The sequence below is a fragment of the Dendropsophus ebraccatus genome, chromosome 3 (assembly GCF_027789765.1).
Source record: "Dendropsophus ebraccatus isolate aDenEbr1 chromosome 3, aDenEbr1.pat, whole genome shotgun sequence".
NCBI classification, from domain to species: domain Eukaryota; kingdom Metazoa; phylum Chordata; class Amphibia; order Anura; family Hylidae; genus Dendropsophus; species Dendropsophus ebraccatus.
Genome location: NC_091456.1, coordinates 32692118 through 32713683, shown reverse-complemented (window position 1 = coordinate 32713683; position 21566 = coordinate 32692118). Strand labels below are relative to the sequence as shown.

At 45.9% G+C, this 21566-nt stretch overlaps 1 protein-coding gene across 1 annotated transcript in view; it reads left to right on the top strand.

Annotated features, from left to right (window-relative positions):
• The first annotated feature begins 3894 nt into the window (after positions 1–3894).
• GRK3 (G protein-coupled receptor kinase 3) overlaps positions 3895–21566 on the top strand; it is a 223985-nt gene continuing 206313 nt past the window's right edge. Inside the window, exon 1 of the mRNA XM_069961332.1 lies at positions 3895–3983. The gene's annotated coding sequence lies outside the window, so the exon portion shown is untranslated. The remainder of the gene's footprint in view (positions 3984–21566) is intronic.

Here is a 21566-nt window from a genome sequence, read left to right as displayed (position 1 = left end):
GGCTTATAGCGCTTTTATCCTTTGGTCTATGGGGCTGTGTGAGGTGTCATTTTTTGCGCCATGATGTGTTCTTTCTATTGGTACCTTGATTGGGCATATACAACTTTTTGAACACTTTTTATTAAATTTTTTCTGGATTTGATGCGGCCAAAAATTAGCAATTTTGCACTTTGGGATTTTTTTGCGCTGACGCCGTTTACCGTGCGAGATCAGGAATGTGATTAATTAATAGTTCGGGCGATTACGGACGCGGCGATACCAAACATGTTTATTTATTTATTTAATTACTTTTATTTAAAACATGGGAAAAGGGGTGTGATTCAGACTTTTATTAGGGGAGGGGGCTTTTTACTAATAAGAACACTTTTTTTTTTTTTTTACACTTATACTAGAAGCCCCCCTGGGGGACTTCTAGTATATACACTTGGATCTCTCATAGAGATCTATGCTGCATAGATATACAGCATAGATCAATGTGATCGGCACTCGGATGCTTTCCGCTGCTGCAACCGAAAAACAAACGAGTGCCGAGCCGTGATCAGCGCCATCTTGGCGGAGACCCCGGTCGGCACCAGACACGGAGATCGCTCCTCCCGGACAACATCCGGGGGGGGGGGGGGCGGTGCGATCTCCGCCACTAGACACCAGGGAAGAGCTGCAGAAGGTAATCGGATGCAGCTGTCAACTTTGACAGCTGCATCCGATTACCTGATTAGCGGGCACGGCGATCGGACCCTGCCTGCTAATAGCCGCGGTCCTGGGCTACACGCGGCACCTTGGATCACGGCGGTTCAGAGCGGGGTCGCCACGCGGTCCCGCTCTGAACACCTCTTACGTACACATGACGTACGAGTGCGTCATGCGTCCTTAAGAGGTTAAGGGGTTAATGGCAGGCGGCCCGCCTTCGAGAGTGAGGGCGTGGCTGCAGATAGCAGCCGGTCCTCACCGGCTATGGAGCGAGCTCAGCTCGTGAGCCCGCTCCATAGCTGCGACCCCGGCTTCATTGAAACTTCATTGAAGTGACTGAAAATATAAGGAGATATTTAGCATGTAGATAGATTTTTTTTTTTTCTTTAAATGAATTCCATCCTCGACAAATGACTGAACGAATTTAACTGCGTATCCTGCCGCCAACAAGGAATGATAGTTACACTTTTAGGCTATGTTCCCATTGGATAAAAATGACAGAGGTTCTCCTGGACGGCCGTCATTTCACAGTAAATAAACACAGTCCCACAGACTAAAAAAAAGAATCAGAGTAGAGCAGATGTCAGTTGACGACTAAAAATCAACTGCAGGCACGGGTGGTGGGTGATGTAGGAGCATAATAGAGAATGTATACCTACCCATCCCCATGCCCTCTTAGCATCGCATCACCATCGCAGTACCTGCTCAGCCAATCAGTAACTGCAGCGGTGTTTCACCTCAGTCACTGACTGGCTGAGCGAGCATTTCTGAGCTCGGGTTGCGACATTGGAGGAATGGGAGCCAGTGGAGGCCAGCAGGGGTCCGGGAGCGGCGATACGGCACTACAAGGTCAAAGGTAATAATAAATTCTTTATCATGTTTCTGCACCCCCCTGCCTGCAGTGGATTTTTAAGTTTTGGCAAGACCTCTCCTTTAAATACTTTTTTTTTTTAAGCAGTAACATAAAATAAAAGCTACATAAATTGGGTATTGTTGTATACTGCTACTTAAAGTGTCACTGTCGTTATAACTTTCAAAATCTAAATCAACAGTAGATGTGATATAAAGCAAGTTTGCAATTTACATTCATTATTTATTTTTAAGTTATCATGGAGAACACGACACTTCCTCTTTTTTTTCTCAAAAAGCAGGAAACAGTCAGAAAACAGGAAGTGCTGTGTTTCCCCGGCCATCTGAGCGCTCACAGAAAGAAGTCAGTCATGTGATTGATGGACTCTCTGAACTGGCTGTACTTCATGTGTTTAGTCTGTTTTTTCAACCAGCAAAAGTCAGAAAATCTGCTTTCAGTAGACTGGACCTGGATTTCTGGTAAGTTCAGCTTTGTTTTACAGCATGATAACAACAAAAAAGAATGAATGTATATTGCAAACTTGCTTTATATCACATCTACTGTTGATTTAGATTTTGAAAGTTATAACGACAGTGACACTTTAAAGAATATAGATAACATGTCATATTTACTAAACAGCGAACGGCGAAAAACCAAGAGCACTTTGCACAGGTAAACATTGCACTGTTCCCTTCCACATTTAAAAAATAAACAAACTATTTTTATTTTTTAACCATAATTTCTCAGTTTTTCAGCATACTTTATGGAAAAATAAAGAGTGAAATTACAAAGGACAATTGGCCCTGCAAAAAACAAACAAACAAACAAATCCCTCCTATAGGTATCATAGTAGAGATGAGTCAACTTACAGTACATTTGGTCTAACCCAAACCTGATCTCTCAGCTGTGGAATCCCTACTGCTGCCTGTAAAACATGGATAAAGCCATAGGTCTGCTAAGGCTGTATTCATGTTTCCCACACAGCCCTTGGACTGCATCCATCTTTTCCAGGCAGTGGGATTCAGCAGCCATCTCTAGTCTGTAGATAGGAGAAATAAGAATAATGGCTTTTAGAAGGCAAGGAGGAGAAAACAAGAGACCCAAAAATTTTTTTGCTATGGAGTTAAAGCGGTAAATCTTTTTCTTTTAAATCAACTGGTGTGAGAAAGTTATATAAATTTGTAATTTACTTCTATTAAAAAATCTCAAGTCTTCCAGTACTTATTAGCTGCTGTATGTCATGCAGGAAATGTTGTTTTATTTTCAGTCTAACACAGTGCTCTCTGCTAACATCTCTGGCCGAGACAGGAACTGTCCAGAGCAGGAGAGGTTTTCTATGAGGATTCATAGAAAACGGAGACAGAGTTTCTGTCTCGGCCAGAGATGTCAGCAGAGAGCACTGTGTCAGAAAAAGCAGTATGGGAAGACTTGAGATTTTTTAAATTATGCTGCGTTTACACGGAACGATAATTCGCCTGATCGGACGATTAACGATTTCGAAGTAACTATTTTTTTTTTTATAACGATCAGCGTTTAGACGGAACGATACATTGTACGGAAAAATCGGTTTGCGTTTGTTTTGCGATCGCTTAAGCCTATCTCGCACATAAGTAAAATCGGTGAACGACTATTTACACGGAACGATCTGTGAATTTTTTGCGAACGACGATTTAAGAACATGTTCAAAGATCAAAATGAACGATTTCTTGCTCGTCATTTGACTGTTCGCTGAGTTTACACGTACAATTATCGTTTGAATTCGATTGTTATCGTGCAAATTCGCACGATAATCGTTCCGTGTAAACGCAGCATTACAAATCTATATAACTTTCTCACACCAGTTGATTTGAAAGAAAAAGATTTTCACTGGACAACCCCTTTAAGATGTTAAAGAGGTATGCAGGGAATTACAGAGATGTCTATAAAAAAATGTTAAAAACGTTAAAAGTTAAACGTTAAATATTTGTACAATTGTGTGTAAAATTACTTTGTGTTGCGTGACTCAGGAGTAATAAATGAGGCAATAAACGTCACTGTGAATTACAATTGAATTTAGAAGTTATTTTGTGTGCATGTACAGCAATAACTGTGGGCAGATGGTTACCATACAGATCATAGCAATCTAATATGAATTATGGCACTATGGGGGAGATTTATCAAACATGGTGTAAAGTGAAACTGGCTCAGTTGCCCCTAGCAACCAATCAGATTCCTCCATTCTTCACAGACTCTGGAAAATAAAAGGTGTAATCTGATTGGTTGCTAGGGGCAACTGAGCCAGTTTCACTTTACACCATGTTTGTAAAATCTCCCCTTATGTCTTCATTTCTGTATGTGGTTTCTATGTAATGCACCATTGTAAAAAGAGTTTACCACTTCGAACCCTTATGGCATACCCCTACCCAATTAGATCACTGGGCCCCATGCATCCTGAAAACAACCAATGGTGAGCTGTTTAAGGAAGTCTCATGCAATATAGTGACCAGACATCTTTATTTAAAAAATCAGTGGTTGGTATAGGTTTGAGCCACCATCAGATATTACCTAAGTAATGTTTGTATCAGAAAAACCCCTTAGGGTGCCTTCACACATACCGTATCGCTGCATATTCATCGCTCAAAACTCGCACGAAACTCGCACAAAAGTAGCTGCGTTTTTTGTGGTGTTGAACTCTCCTGTGAAAATCAAAACTCGCATGTAAAAATCGCACCAAACACGCACCAAAATCGCACCAAACATGCAGCGAGAATACACATACATAGCATATACATAGCAATCAGTTTCACTGTGGATTTATGTGCGAGAAACTCGCAGCGATAAATTCACAGCGATACGGTACGTGTGAAGGCACCCTTAAGAAGGGGAATCTTTCAGCTACAGTTTACGTCCCAAACTTCTGCCACTGTTCTATAGCTTTTAGGCCAAGGAGACACATGGTACCATTCACATAGCCAACGTAGGCTTAGGTATGGGAGGTGGGAGCATGCTGCACTTCATGAGCTTGAGAAAGCCTCTTTGACTCTTCATACTATAGAACAACTATCTCACAGCGTCAGAAGTCTGGAATGTGAATTACGGCTGACAGATGCCCTTTAAATTTGAAGCTGTGACAAAAGCTCAAAGTAAATCATCTGTTTCTCTACATTTATAAGTCTTAGGTTACGTTCACACATTCGGTAGTTTTTCAGGACCGTATATGATGACCTTAATAGTCCGCAATCTTCATCCGCAATTCAGAAAAAAAAATGTGACCAGTCCAATTGAAATCAATGGGCCCCTTAATTTGTTCGCTGAGCTCCCCACCAACTGCTAAACAAGTAGAAAGAAGTGCTCAGCTTAGCACTTCCTTCCCTGTCTCTCTTCTCGCTGCAGGAGATGGGCTTCATAGACAAGAGGTTGTGGTCTGGGCAACTTTTCCCATCTCTCTGTGACATGCCAAGAGACTTTTTTTCTGTTGTATAACAATACTCTATGGTAACATTTGTATGCTGTAGTCCAAACCTTAAAACACATTTAACTCCTTCGGGACCGGGCTAATTTTAGTTTTTTCCTCCTCATGTTTAAAAGGATATAGCACTTGCATATTTTCCTCTACAGACCCTCATGATGCCTTATTTTTTGCACCACTAATTGTACTTTGCAATGTCAGACTTAATTTTTCCATACAATATGCCGTGAAAATAGAAAAAAATATGTGTGCAGGAAAATTGGGAAAAAAAAGGAATTTGTTGTCATTTTCGGGGGTTTCATGTTTACACCATTCATTTTTGTTTTGTATGTTCCTCTTTTCAGTTCGATTACAACGATATGTAATTTATAAATAACTTTTATTTTATCTTACTGCTTTTAAAAAATTAAAACCTTTTTTTTTAAAAAACTAAATGTGTTTAAAATTGCTCTATTCCCAGCCTTAGCGCCCTATTCCACTAGATGATTATCGCTCAGATGATCGTTAAATCATTCGAATCTAAACGATAATTGTTCGTTTGAATAGCAGTTAACGACTAACGACCGAACGAGAAATTGTTGATTGTTTAATAAAACCTGGACCTATTTTTTATCGTTGCTCGTTCACAAATCATTCGCATTGAATAAGAAGTCGTTCAGTTGTTTGCAGTAGTGATTGCAGTCGTCATTACAGAAAAGCCAGCGAAGACAGGTTCTGCTGTGTCCATTATATCCTATGGGGGGGAGGGGCCGAGGGAGATGAGTGAGCAGGAAGAGGAGACATGAAGGTCAGCTGTTTGTAGACTGTCTGGGCACCTAAAACGCTGGATTCAGAGGTCAGAAAGGTCAGTGCGTATCTATGAACTTACTGAGAGAAGATTGCAGGGTGTTGTGTTGTGCAGGACTGCTCTGTGCTCACTCACTCCTCTCAGCCCCTCCCCTCTCCATAGACACATCATGGGCACAGAAATCCAGCTTCTTTTGAAGTGAGGGGGGAGCTAGAAAAACAGCTTTTTCAGTGCAGAAGGAAACTCTTTTGGTAAATAAAACCTATTACAGAGTTTCTTAAAATCGCTTGTATTATATATATATATATATATATCGCTTGTATTTATATTTATTGTTTTCAGAAAAATTATCCTGAAATGACAGTTATGCTTTACTATATCTGGGCCACCATGTAAAGCCACAATCTAACTAAGGGAAAAATACACTACAGTACGGTAGCCTTGGATCTCTGCAAGTAATTTTGACTTTTTGCACCACTTTTTCTTATTCAGATTATTACTATTTCAGTGTCACTGGTCTGCATCCTGCATCTCCGGAATTCACTTCAAAATGATCTTCTCAGAATGACTTGCATGTCACTTATTCTGACAAATTGAAAATGCTCTGTAACTCTGGTCATGTCCCATCTCAGCCAGTGATTGGGTGAGCAGGTGCAGCGAGCCGGGGCGTATATGGAAGAGAGTGAGGGAAAATGAGGAGAGGATGATGGTGGATATACCTCTCCTGAGTGTAGCGCTGAGCTCCTGAGTGAGGGGATGCACTGAGGGCTGCAGGGTGAGAGTGTGCTGTACCTGCAGGATGGCTAGGTCTTGTCACGGTTAATACTGGCGGCCTTGACCGGGCTACTGTGCTTATGGAGAGTCTGGTGGTGTGTGGAGAGATGATCTGCCTCAGATCCTGGCCTGTCAGTACGAGTGGGACGCTGGTGGGCACTGTAATTTTCTATTCCCCAACGGTGCTTGAGTCTGTTTACCCTCCCAGTCTGCTAGGGAGCTTCCTGCTTTGGTTACTGGGCCGGGCCTTAGGCCACAACTTTCGGGTCCCAGAGGCATCCAGGGGTCCTAGTAAATCTTACCCCCCCCCCCCCCCCCCCCCGGATTTCAGGAAGTAGGGTGCAGAGGCCTACGTTAACTCTGCTCCCTTTTACAGTCAAGTCTTTCCACTTGGCTGTCTGGCTTTAGGATTCCCACTGACTGTATATGTGCTGGACCTTTCCTGAGGGTGCACCTGACAAACTGTCTCTCAAAGTCTCTCTCTTTTTCTCTCAACTCCTGCTGTTTTCTGTGGCTCCGCTGTTGGTAATAATCTTTCTCCTTGTTCCCCTCAGCAGCTTTGCTCTGTGGTGATGGTCTCTCCTGAGGTGATGTTGTTCCCTCTACAGCTAGTCACTTGTCTCAGCTAAACACTGCAACTGCCAACCTTTTATGGGGGGGCCTATTTGCATACTCCGCCCACCTTCTAGCACTTTCTAGGCTTACAGCACTAGCTAAAGCAGTTCCCACTAAGGACAGTAGGTGTCGCTGTTTTGTGTGGTGTGCAGTGAAAAGCATGTAACCCATTCTCTGCCTGCCAGTTACACTGGTACAGAGAAATACACTTAACAGTTTAACATAAGAATAGACAATAAACCTCTTGTAGACAGGTGCCATCCTCAGCCCAGCCGCAGGAGTTGCTCTCTGGTATACTACACAGGCAGTTCCTGCTCTGAGCTCTCATCTTGGAAGAAGGAAAAGACAGGAGCATTGGGGGATCAGAAGTAGCCAAACAAAAACTGCCTAACCGGATCAGGAAGTTCAAGTAACCATATATATGAGCACACCCTCAGTACTGACCCAGCGTAGTTGTATCCATGGATACCTAAATTTCTAACGACTGGGTCAGCATACTTCATGAAAGGTTCACCCAACATCTTTTTAGGTGAAAAAAATGCATTTTTCTTTTGTAATGGCGCCCATTAACCCCTTGCCGCAAAATGACGTTTGGGGAACGTCATGTAAAGTAGGTAGTTAATGCAACATGACGTTCCCCAAACGTCATGTTGTTCCTGCCTCCCCCCGCAGCCCGTAAGTGAGATCGGGCAGCGGGAGGAGGCAGTATCACACCACATCCTCCCGCTGCCTCTGCCCGGAGGGGAGCCGCGCTCCCCCCGGGCAGTTAACCCCATAAGCGCCGCGGTCGATGCGACCGCAGCGTCTATGGGGGAGGTGTGGTGTTTGCCGGTGATCGGGCGGCGGGAGGAGGCTGCAGGACGTTGCCTCCCCCCGCCGCCACTGTCACAGTGTCCCCTGGCCCCCCTTCCACTGCCGCCGGTACCGGAGATCGCCGATATCAACGTTATACCGGCAATCTCCGGTACCGTTGCCGCCGACAGCTTTCATCTCCCCCCACCGTGAATCCACGGTGGGGGGAGATGAAAATGTAATCATCAGACCCCAGATCAGCCCCCCTAGTGCCCCGATCTCTAACCCGCTCCCTCCCCGGGCGGCCATCAGATCCAAGATGGCCGCCCCCATCCCAGCGAACAATCGATGTTTGTTCGCAGGGATGGAAATGAAAGAATGATCAAAGCCCCATGCTCTCCGCCACCGGAGGTAGCGGAGAGCATGGGGCAGTGATCGGGGACCCCCCCGTGTGGTCCCGGAGCAGGCGATCGGCGGTATATACTATATACCGCCGATCGCCTGTTCCCAGTGCTGCCGGCACTTTTTATCCCCTGTCACCATAAATCATTGGTGACAGGGGATAAAAAGTGTTACAGTGTCGCCCCCCAAGTCGCCCCCCACCCCCCCAGTCACCCCCGTCCCCCAGTCACCCGCCCTTCCCATTATACGTTACCTGCTCCTGGAGCTCCTTCCTCTTCGGTGTCCTGGCTGCTTCTGATGTGCGCATGTGCGCCAGAAGCGTCCAGCTCTGAAAATTTAAAGTGACAGAGACCAATTTGGTCTCTGTCACTAAACTATGATTACTGTGATAGAAAATATCACAGTAATCATAGTAATACAGTGAAAATGAATGGATAAAGTACAAAAAGTGAAAAACACACAAAAAAAAAACACACACACTTTTTATTATAGTAATAATTGCAGTTTACTCCCAAATTACCCGTAACCACCGCACGTTGCCCATAACCGCCCCAGGTTGGCCGAAATCACGCCAGATTGCACGTAACCACCACACGTTGCCCGTAACAACCGCACATTCCCCTTAACCCCCGCACGTTGCCAGTAACAACCGCACATTGCCCGTAACCACCGCACGTTGCCCGTAACCACCGCACGTTGCCCGTAATCATGCCAGATTGCCCGTAACAACCACAAGTTGCCCCTAACCACCGCACGTTGCCCCTAACCACTCCAGGTTGCATGTAATCACAACAGATTACCCGTAACCACCCCAGGTTGCCCGTAATCACGCCAGATTACACTTAACCACTGCACATTGCCCGTAACAACCGCACATTGCCCGTAACCACCGCACGTTGCCCGTAACAACCGCAAGTTGCCCGTAACCACCGCACGTTGCCCGTAACCAACGCACGTTGCCCGTAATCATGCCAGATTGCACGTAACAACCGCACGTTGCCGGTAACCACCGCACGTTGCCCGTAACCACCGCACGTTGCCCGAAATCATGCCAGATTGCCCGTAACAACCACACGTTGCCTCTAACCACCCCAGGTTGCATGTAATCACAACAGATTACCCGTAACCACCCCAGGTTGCCCATAATCACGCCAGATTACACTTAACCACCGCACGTTGCCCGTAACCACCGCACGTTGCCGGTAACCACCGCACATTGCCCGTAACCACCGCACGTTGCCCGTAATCACGCCAGATTGCACGTAACCACCGCACGTTGCCCCTAACCGCCCCAGGTTGCCTGTAATCACACCAGATTACCCGTAACCACTGCACGTTGCCCCTAATCGCCCCAGGTTGCCCGTAATCACGCCAGATTACACGTAACGACCGCACGTTGCCACTGACGGCCGCACGTTGCCACTGACGGCCGCACGTTGCCACTGACGGCCGCACGTTGCCACTGACGGCCGCACGTTGCCTCTAACCACCCCAAATTGCCAAAGACCCCCTCCAGATTGCCGTAACCAACCCAAATTACATATAAGCACTTCAGTTTATCCGTAACCAACCCAGATTGTCCGTAACCACCCCACGTTGGCCGTAACCACAGCAGGTTACCTGTAACCACCCCAGATTGTCTGTAACCACCGCAGATTACCCATAACCACCTCCAGATTACCCGTAACCACCTCCAGATTACCTGGAACCACCCCAGATTACCCGTAACCACCCCACATTACCTGTAATCTAATTTTTTTATTGTATTTTAGTAACTGTGCTATTCTAATAACTGTTTCTAGCTGCGGTTTTGCTCCAGCAAATTGGCGCTCCTTCCCTTCTGAGCCCGGCTGTGTGCCCATACAGTGGTTTATGCCCACATATGGGGTACCGTTCTACTCAGGAGAACCTGCGTTACAGATTTTGGGGTACGCTTTCTTTCCTGTTCCTCGTGAAATTTAGAAATTTCCAACTAAAGGAACATATTACTGGAAAAATTCGAGTTTTTCATTTTTACTGTCTACTTTTGAATACTTTCCTCTAATACCTGTGGGGTCAAAATGGTCACCACACCCCAAGATGAATTCTTTGAGGGGTGTACTTTCCAAAATGGGATGACTTATGGCGAGATTTTACTACACTGGCACTACAGGGGCACTAAAAAATGCACCTGGCGCTCAGAAACTTCTTCAGCAAAATCTGCACTGAAAATGCTAATTGGCGCTCCCTTCCTTCTGATCCCTGCTGTGTGCCCATAGAGTGGTTTATACCCACATATGCGGTACCGTTCTACTCACGAGAACCTGCGTTATAAATTTTTGGGTACATTTTCTCTCCTGTTCCTCGTGAAATTGAGAAATTTCAAACTAAACAAACATATTATTGGAAAAATTTGAGTTTTTCTTTTTTACTCTCTACTTTTAAATACTTTCCTCTAATACCTGTGGGGTCAAAATGGTCACCACAACCCAAGATTAATTCTTTGAGGGGTGTACTTTCCTAAATGGGGTGACTTTTGGGGGGGTTCTATTCTGCTGACACTACAGGGGCGCTGCAAACGCACCTGGCGCTCAGAAACTTCTTCGGAAAAATCTGCACTGAAAATGCTAATTGGCGCTCCTTCCCTTCTGAGCCCAGCTGGGTGCCCATACAGTGGTTTATGCCCACATATGGGGTACCATTCTACTCAGGAGAACCTGCGTTACAGATTTTGGCATGCAGCTTCTCCCCTGTTCCTCGTGAAATTGAGAAATTTCCAACTAAACGAACATATTATTGGAAAAATTCTAGTTTTTCAATTTTACTGTCTTATTTTGAATACTTTCCTCTAATACCTGTGGGGTCAAAATGGTCACCACACCCAAAGATGAATTCCTTGAGGGGTGTACTTTCCAAAATGGGGTGACTTATGGGGGGTTTCTCGTCTGCGGACACTACAGGGGCGCTGCAAACGCTCCTGGCGCTCAGAAACTTCTTCAGAAAAATCTGCATTGAAAAAGCTAATTGGCGCTCCTTCCCTTCTGAGCCCGGCTGTGTGGCCATACAGTGGTTTACGCCCACATATGGGGTACCGTTGTATTCAGGAGAACCTGCGTTACAAATTTTGGGGTACTTTTTTTCTCTTGTTCCTCGTGAAATTGAGAAATTTCAAACTAAACAAACATATTATTGGAAAAATTCGTGTTTTTCATTTTTACTGTCTAATTCTGAATACTTTCCTCTAATACCTGTGGGGTCAAAGTGCTCATCCTACCCAAAGATGAATTCTTTGAGGGGAGTAGTTTCGAAAATGGGGTGACTTTTGGGGGGATTCTATTCTGCGGACACTACAGGGGCTCTGCAAACGCACCTGGCGCTCAGAAACTTCTTCAGCAAAATCTGCATTAAAAAAGCCAATTGTCGCTCCCTTCCTTCTGAGCCCTGCTGTGTGCCCATACAGTGGTTTACGCCCACATATGGGGTACCGTTGTATTCAGGAAAACCTGCGTTACAAATTTTGGCATGCTTTTTTTCTCATGTTCCTTTTGAAAATGAGAAACTTTAATCTAAACGTTTATATTATTTGAAAATTTTAATTTTCGATTTTTTTACGGCCTAATTGTGAATACTTTCCTCCAGCCCCTGAAGGGTTAAAATGCTCATTATACCCCTAGATTAATTCTTTCAGGTGTCTAGTTTTCAAAATGGGGTCACTTATGGGGGTTTCCAGTATACAAGCCTTCTAAATCCATTTAAAAAAAGAACTGGTCCCTAAAAAAAATCAGTTTTGGAAATTTTCACAAAATGTGATAATTTGCTAATAAATTTCTAAGCCCAGTAACACCCTAAAAAAGTAAAATATGTTTTCAAAATTATGCCAGAATAAAGAGGACATATTGGTAATGTGATTTAGCAACTAATTTATGTGCTATGACTTGCTTTTTTAGAAGCAGAGAATTTCAGAAGTTCATAAAATGCAAAATTTTCAAATTTTTCATGATATTTTGATGTTTTTCACAAAAAATACACAAAGTAGTGACCAAATTTTGCCACTAATATAAAGTGCCATATGTGACGAAAAAACAATCTCAGAATCGCTAGCATACGTTACAGCATCACTGAGCTATAAGAGCATAAAGTGAGACAGGTCAGATTTTGAAAAATGAGCCTGGTCATTAAAGGGGTTGTCCGGCGATAAAAAATTATTCACAGAATAACACACATTACAAAGTTATACAACTTTGTAATGTATGTTATGTCTGTGAATGGCCCCCTTCCCCGTGTCCCACCACCCCCACCCGTGTACCCGGAAGTGTGGTGCGCTATACATTACCTGTCGCGTGCCGACCACGGTCTCCGATCGTCAGCAGTGACGTCTTCTTCGGGAGCTTGGCGGATCTTCCCGAGTGCCGGCCGCCCTCTGCAGCGTCATCCGAAGCTCAGCCGCGATTGGCTGAGCATAACTGTGCTCAGCCAATCGCGGCTGAGCAGCTGATGACGTGGCCGCGTCATCAGCCGCTCAGCCGCGATTGGCTGAGCACAGTTATGCTCAGCCAATCGCGGCTGAGCTTCGGATGACGCTGCAGAGGGTGGCCGGCACTCGGGAAGATCCGCCAAGCTCCCGAAGAAGACGTCACTGCTGACGATCGGAGACCGTGGACGACACGACATGCGGTGAGTATAATGCACCACACTTCCGGGTCTAGCGTGGGTGGGGGGAAACACGGGGAAGGGGGCCATTCACAGACATAACATACATTACAAAGTTGTATAACTTTGTAATGTGTGTTATTCTGTGAATAATTTTTTATCGCCGGACAACCCCTTTAAGGCCAAAACAGGCTTTAGAGGCAAGGGTTTAATAATGATCATGATTATTCTAAAACTGCAGTTTTTTAGACTAAAAAGATGTTGTTGGACAATAACCTTAGCATACCATTTTTTAAATACTGTAATTCACATAAACACTAAAAGGATTGCGCCTCATAACTGAGATATAAAGAAAATAATACTAGTTCCACAAAAACCTCATCAGTTAGCAAAAAACATAAAAAATGCAAAGAAAAAATAATAATAATCAATAACTCACAATGACCCTACCTGTCAATTGTGTATAATAAAACTGTGCACGATAGTAATGGAGAATAGTTAACAGTTTCCCCTTGCTATTAATGAGGGCCCATGGCTAGCATATGCCATCACTTTATAATCGGGATCTGGGACCTACAGTAGATTCAATAGAAAAATGTTTTACACTGGTTTATTTCCTTGTTATTCATGGAAACCATTGTTCTTTTTTAGTCATTTGAGGTATGCTATGTTCTTGTCTGGCACTAGTCTTCTACCACAAACACAACATCACCCATGAACATCCTGGGTTCCAATATTCCTCCTTCCTGTCTTGTAGAAAATCACCAAACCATACTATGCACAAAAAGATGTGACATCCTGTAACATCCTGTGTGTGCAAACCCTGGTTTTACACAAGCTGTATAAGGTTACAGGGAGGTCTGCTGCCACACAGTATGAGAAAAAGCTCCACAACACTACATTGTTAGGTTGGGTTCACACTACGTTATTGCTATCTGTTTTTGCAAAAAATGGATGAAAAAAAGTATAGAAAAACAGACGCATTTGCGTGCATCCATTTTGATTTGTTTTTTTCCATTGACTTCCATTATAAAAAAACGGATGAAAACGCATTCTTTCTTTTTTTTTTACGCACATAAAAACGTAGCTGAACGTAGAAAATCATTGTGTGAACATAGCCTAACAACCTCTTTAAAGTGTACCTGTCGTTATAATTTTCAAAATCTAAATCAACAGTTAATGTGATATAAAGCAAGTTTGCAATATACCGTATTTTCCGGTGTATAAGGCGATTGTGTGTATAAGACGACCCCTGACTTCTAAGAAGATTGTCAGCGGTTCACCTTATATGCCGGTAAGGTAGGGGATAATTGCAGCTAAACAATAATTTAAAAAAAACTGTTATCTCACCTGTGACCCTTTCCCAGAAGTCGTGCATCTCCCATTCCTTTTCCGGCGCAGGCAGTGTGACACTGTCTACGCTGGGGATCCCCGAGGATCTCCCGGGCAGCTTAGAGTCTCATTGGAAAAACTTATGGTGCGTTTACACGGACAGATTTATCTGACAGATTTTGGAAGCCAAAGCCAGGAATGGATTTGAATAGAGGAGAAATCTCAGTCTTTCCTTTATAAGCAGTTCTCTGTTTATAGTCTGTTCCTGGCTTTGGCTTCAAAAATCTGTCAGATAAATCTCTCTGTGTAAACGCACCATTAAAGACGCTCGGCTGCCGGGAGTGCTTTGGGAAAATGGCAGAGGCTTTGGGTACTTCTGGCGCCTCTGTCATTCTCCCGAAGCTTTCCCGGCAGCCGAGCGTCTCTGAGCTTCTCCGATCAGATGCTCGGCTGCTTGGGAGAGATCCCCGGCGCAGGCAGTGGAACGGGCCAGGGAACACGCAGAAGCCGGGAACGGGCCCCAGGTGAGTTAACAGTTTTTTTTTTTTATAGTGGTCAGCCCATACAGTGGGGATGCAGCCATTTTTTAGCCCCCCCCCCCAACGTATTGGGCTACCCATATCTGGCGTATAAAATGCCCCTCAACTTTAAAAAGTCGTCTTATACAATGAAAAATACGGTCCAATAATTATATTTTTGCTGTTATCATGCTGTAAAACAAAGCTGAACTTACCAGAAATCCAGGTTCAGTCTACTGAAGGCAGATTTTCTGACTTGTCCTGGTTAAAAAAAACAGACTAAGGGCCCTATTCCACAGTAACAATAATCGGCCGGATCGGCCCCATTTGGCCCGATTCGGCCGATTATCGTTCTGTGAAATAGAGAGAATGATCCGACGATGACCGTGTCATCGGCTGATCGATTATTTAGGGCCAGACCTAAAATCATCGTTCCTCCACTGCGCATCGATACGGTTGAATAGCGGTGCGCGGCGGGTGACCGACGATTTGACAAGCAGCAGCATCATACATTACCTGTCCAGGCTTCTTCTCCCCGTCTGTCTTCATCCCCGGGTCCCGTGTGCTCTATCTTCAGAATGGCCGGTCAGCTGACGGAGCGCTCAGCCAATCACAGGCTGGGACCGCCGCGGCCTGTGATTGGCTGAGTGTGGCCTGTCAGCTGACCGGCCATTCTGAAGATAGAGCGCGCGGGACCCGGGGATGAAGACAGCGCGGAGAAGAAGCCTGGACAGGTAATGTATGATGCTGCAAGGGCAGCAAGGACATCGGTAACGATCGCTCAACGATCATCGGGCCGTGGAATAGGCCCAGTAAACGAGCGGCAATCTAGCAGATCGCCGCTTGTTTACATCGTTGATCGGACCCTCCTCGGCCCATTGAATAGGACCCTAAGGGTGCCTTCACACCTACCGGATCCACAGCGGATCTCACTTCTGCTGATTCAGCTGCGGATCCAGTATCATTCACCCCTATGATAGCATATACTCGCAGCGGGATTAACATCCCGCTGTGAGTATGTGTATGAACTCCCTGGTGCCCGCAGCCCCGCCGCCCGCATCCCCGTTCCCTCATCCCCGCCGCTGGCATCCTCCATCCCCGTCCCCGGCATCCTTCATCCCCGTCCCATCATCCCCGTCCCCGGCATCCTCCATCCCCGTCCCATCATCCCCGTCCCCAGCATCCTCCATCCCCGTCCCATCATCCCCGTCCCCGGCATCCTCTATCCCTGTCCCATTATCTCCGTCCCCGGCATCCTCCATTCCCATCCCATCATCCCCGCCGCCGGCATCCTCCATCCCCGCGCCCGCATCCCGCCGCCGAGAGCATACATTACCTGCTCGGTGGCGCAGCTACATTGAGGGAGCCTTACTACAGCCGCACCGCCGAGCAGGTAATGTATGCTCTCGGCTGCGGGCTGCAGGATGCGGGCGCGGGGATGGAGGATGCCGGGGGCGGGGATGTAGGATTCCGGGCACGGGGATGGATGATGCCGGGGGCAGGGGATGGAGGATGCCGGGGATGGGGATGGAGGATGCCGGGGCAGGAATGGTAGTGCGGGGATGCGGCCGGTGGGACTGCGGGCACCAGGGAGTTAAAGCACATACTCAATGCGGGATGTCAATCCCACTGCGAGTATGTGCTATCATAGGGGTGAATGATAAAGGATCCGCAGCTGATCTCGCTGCGAATACGCAGAAGTGAGATCCGCTGCGGATCCAGTAGGTGTGAAGGCACCCTAAACACAGGATTTGCGGCCAGTACAGAGAGTCACGGCTCAATGTGTCCATCAATCACATGACTGCCTTCTCTCTCTGAGCGCTCAGATGACCTGGGATACACAGGACTTCCTGTTTTCAGTTTTTTTGAGAAAAAGAGAGTCAGAAAACAAACAGTGCCGTGTTTTCCATGATAACTAAAAAAAAATAATGAATGTCAATTGCAAACTTGATTTATATCACTGCTGATTAAGATTTAAAAATTTTGACAGAATGACAGAGGTTTCGGGCACTTCCAGCGCTTCTGCCATTCTCCCGAAGTTCTCCCGGCAGCCGAACGTCTCCAATGTTCTGCTAGAATTTTACTGATAGGTCCAAGGCCCCCTCAGCCCAACACTGTAAACCTTAGGGCCCTTATTAGGTAGAGAAGGAGTCATAGGTTTGTCTTGGTGTAATAATGGACAATATTTCCTTTTTATCTTTTTATATTGTATAATAAAATGGAGGACTGTTTGGTACATCTGGTGAATAATTTTTACGTTGTTTCTCCTTGAAGACAACCCCGTCTGTCCAGTTTTCTTACCTGATTTAGGGTTTCTGTTAGTATGTGATCTGCATAATGTTTCTCTGAACTCTTTACTTATATCAGGAGCTCCTTTAAATTTTTCCTCTTTTTCTTAAGAAATCTATATTGGCAGATTGGTACATTTAAATCAGGGATGGGGAACCTTCAGCCCTCCAGCTGTTGCAAAACTACAATTCCCACCATGCCTGGGAATTGGCATGATGGGAATTGTAGTTTTGCAACAGCTGGAGGGCCGAAAGTTCTCCATCCCTGATTTAAAGGGTTGGTGTCACAAAGCAAAGAAGGTGGAATCAGATGAGTACCACATACAAATATGTAAAAGAGAAAAAAATACGATGTTTTTAGTAAAGATCTTACATCTCTGCATCATTTACCTTCTCTATGCATCTGATTACTTCCTGGTTTCCTTTCTGAACCATGACCCTGCTGTTACCAGGCAACAGTTCAGACATTTTCCCACAATCCCACTTGCTTTCATATTAAGTGAAAACCAACTGCCAGTACTAATGGGACAGATCATGTGACTGCGATTGAACTGAACATGAGTGACCAAAGATAGTGGATGCCGGGCGGGCCTTAAAGTGATACTGTCACCCCAGTTTTCCTTCTCTTCTGAAGTCTTCACTAACACAAATATGATACTCCTTATCTCAAAGTGTATTATTGTCTAGATACGACCTCCCACAGTCACACAAACCAATCGTGAAGCTGGCAAACACACTGTGAGGGTCCCGATCAGGCCGCTCTATTATACCGTTATAAAGGAAAGATGTCAGCAGAACATGACTTATTGTTTAAGGGTGCGTTCACACCTACCGGATCCGCAGCGGATTTTCATGCTGAGAGTTTGCAGCGAAATCAGCTGAGGATCCTGTACTGTGAAGCTCAATTGGTCCCATACACGCAGCGGATCCGCTGCCTGCATGGGACCCAGCCGCTTTAACCCCTGCGCCGCCGCCGGCCGCCCACAGCTTGCAGCCCCGGCCCCCTTAAACCCCCCGCACGCCCGATCGCCGCCCCGGCCACCCCGAACGCAGCCCCGGCCCCGAGCATACCTGCTGAGGCCATGGCTGTGTGATGCTTCCGGTGATGTATGCTCGGGGCGGCGCTGCGTTTGGGTGGCCGGCGGCGGTGCAGGGGTTAAAGGGGCCGGGTCCCATGCAGGCATGTATGGGACCCATTGATTTCACTGCAAACTCGCAGCATGAAAATCCGCTGCGGATCCGGGAGGTGTGAACGCACCCTGAGGCTATGTTCACACTGCGTACAAATCCGTACGCAGGTCTTACACCGCCGTACATGTGCGGCTAAAACTATGGGCGTGGGAAAAATAGACATGCGGCCGGATGCGTACGAACCGCGAACATACGCCCGTAGTAGAGTTATGTTTCCCTAGCTTGTTTCGAAGCGATCTGAAGCAGGTCATTTACTTGGAAATCTTCACCCAGCCCAATAAAACTCACAGAACCTTTTGGATCGAAAAATCAAGTTCAATTTGGCTGAAATAAGTACTTCGTACGGGACCGCATGGAAATCCACGGCCGTGAGTTTCAACATTTCCCTCCTCAAACAATGGTCTTGTTCATTTTTCACGGCGCCGTATTTGATCCGGCCGTAAGATCATACGTAGTGTGCATTGTGCGGCCGTATATCGTATACTTTCAAGCGAATGCATCAACCTCAAAACTACGTGCGTATATTCGCGGTTCGCACTACGGACGGATTCATACACAGTGTGAACATAGCCTTAGGGTGCGTTCACACCTATCGGATCCGCAGCAGATCTCATGCTGCGGATTAGCTGCGAGATCCGCTGCGGATCCAGTCCCATTAATTTCTATAGAGCACATACTCGCAGCGGGATTGCAGCTATGTGCTTTAACCCCCTGTTGCCTGCAACCCCGCCGCCTGTAGTCCCGCCGCTGAGATCATACATTACCTGCTCTGGCGACGCGCAGTAGGGGATTATAATAGGTCCGTTTTGCGCGGTAGCCCGGGGCCCTGAGCTACTTATACTTTAAGGGGTATATTATCTCGTGGCTACAGTTCTGCCATAATTATCAAAAATCCTGCTTTTTTTTCAGTTTTGCACAAATCAGGGCATCATGACATTATCTGTCTTGTACTATGAACACCATGCTAGTGCTGCCATAGTTACAGTGGGGTGGGGGGGGGGCCCAAGCTTGGTCAACAGCCCGGGGCCTACGGTAAAGTTAATTCGCCCCTGGCGACGCGGCTGCATGTCAGGCTCTCAGTGATTGGCTGAGCGGGACCAGAGCCGGGAGCCACGTAGCCAGAGCAGGTAATGTATGATCTCGGCGGCGGGGCTGCAGGCAACAGGGGGTTAAAGCACATACTCAAAGCGTGATGTCAATCCTGCTGCGAGTATGTGCTCTATAGAAATGAATGGGACTGGATCCGCAGCAGATTCCGCTACGAGTGGATTTCACGCTGCGGATCCGGTAGGTGTGAAGGCACCCTAAGGGTGCGTTCACACGTACAGGATCCACAGATCTGCAGCAGATTTGTAGTTGTAGATTTGCTTTAAATCTAATCTGGGCCATCAAATCTGCTGCAGATCCTGTACATGTGAATAAATAATGTTTTTATGTTAAAAATCTTTTTAAATAATTTTTTCCTTTTTAGCAATTTTAATCAAATCAATATGATAAAATAATCCTGAAATCTTGCAGTTTTTATTCTCGCCACTGGGGCAAACACTAAGCTGAGACTTCCTGTTCTGTCTGTAGTGATTAGGAGGAGGCTGCCGTAAAGTGATCTGTACAGCATTGCAGCAACATGTGACACCAGTAGAGAAAACAATAGCAGCTCCCTGTGGAATGACCTTTACAAAGGTCATAGATTCTGCTCAATAAAGTTTTACATTCATCTCAGGGGGACCGAGTCAGTTTGTTGTTGTCTGTGTCAATGAATCTTGCTGTAAAGCACGTCACTAAATGCTGTTAAGAACAGCCCAGGCAAGATGGTAGTGCCCATAACAATGTACAAAAAGTAGAACAAAATTTTTTTTAAAAGAAAAAAGAAACAGATGAGAATAAAAAAACAATTTTTGGGATCTGACTCTAATTGGCAAAATAAAATTTAGGTGACACATCCCCCCTGACTACCTACTAAGCTGGTGGCACCGCTGGGTAGATATCAATAAATTCATAACATACCTGTGTTGTTGCCTATGTTTTTATTCAGGTCGTGAATATAGGGCCAACGAGGTGGGGTAGTCTTCCAGTACTTATGAGCTACTGTATGTCCTGCAGAAAGTGGTGTATTCTCTCCAGTCTGGCACAGTGCTCTCTGCTGCCACCTCTGTCCATGTCAGGAACTGTCCAGAACAGTAGCAAATCCCCACAGAAAACCTCTCCTGCTCTCCAGACTGGAAAGAATACCACTTCCTGCAGGACAGACAGCAGCTAATAAGTACTGGAAGACAAATCTATATAACTTTCTGACACCAGTTGATTTGAAATAAATATTTGTTTGCTGGAGAACCCCTTTAAAAGACTTTCAGGGTAATATTTTTTTATTTAATTTTTTGGGGACATTAGGACTATCCATTAGGGTAACTGTACCACAGAGAGATTTATCTGACAGATTATTAAAGCCAAAGCCAGGAATGGATTTGAAAAGAGTAGGAATCTCAGTGTCATCGGCTGATCGTTTTAGGTTCAAACCTAAAATCATTGGGCACTGACCGCGCATTGCTGCATGGTATAGCGATGCGCGGCGTGCGACCGACGATCTCACAAACACCATACATTACCTACACATGTTGCAGGGCTTCTGTGCTCCTTCTTTTTCCCGATCCCGCGTAGCAGCAGCTTCAGTGCGGCCTGTCTGAGCTGGCAGACCGCTCAGCCAATCACTGGCCAGGACCACAGCTGCCAGTGATTGGCTGAGCGGTCTGTCAGCTCCTACAGGCCGCACCGAAGCTGCTGCTGCTGCGCACGGGATCGGGAGGAAGAAAGAGCGCAGGAGAAGCCCTGCAACATGTGTAGGTAATGTATGGTGTTTAAAGGGGTTATCCAGCACTACAAAAACATGGCCACTTTCCCCCTACTGTTGTCTCCTGTTCAGGTGCGGTTTGCAATTAAAGGGAACCAATCACGAAAAAAACGGCCATAAAGCTAAGGAAATGTGCTGGTACATCAGCCAGCACGCTTCCTAAACATCCCCCTGTACCCCCCGTGATCCCCTCTATTAGTCAGTATTCGTACTTTGATTAAGTCCTGCGCTGTATGTAAATCTCTGCCAAGTAGTCACGGTGGGCGGATTTAGTCATGGTCCTGGGCGGCAGGAAGCGCTGTAATCACGCCCACAGGGGGCGTGATTGAAAGTCGTGCATTCCACTTACGTCAGCCGGGGCTTGCATTCCACGTTGGTGGCACGTCAACATCTTCAGGACGCTGCGCA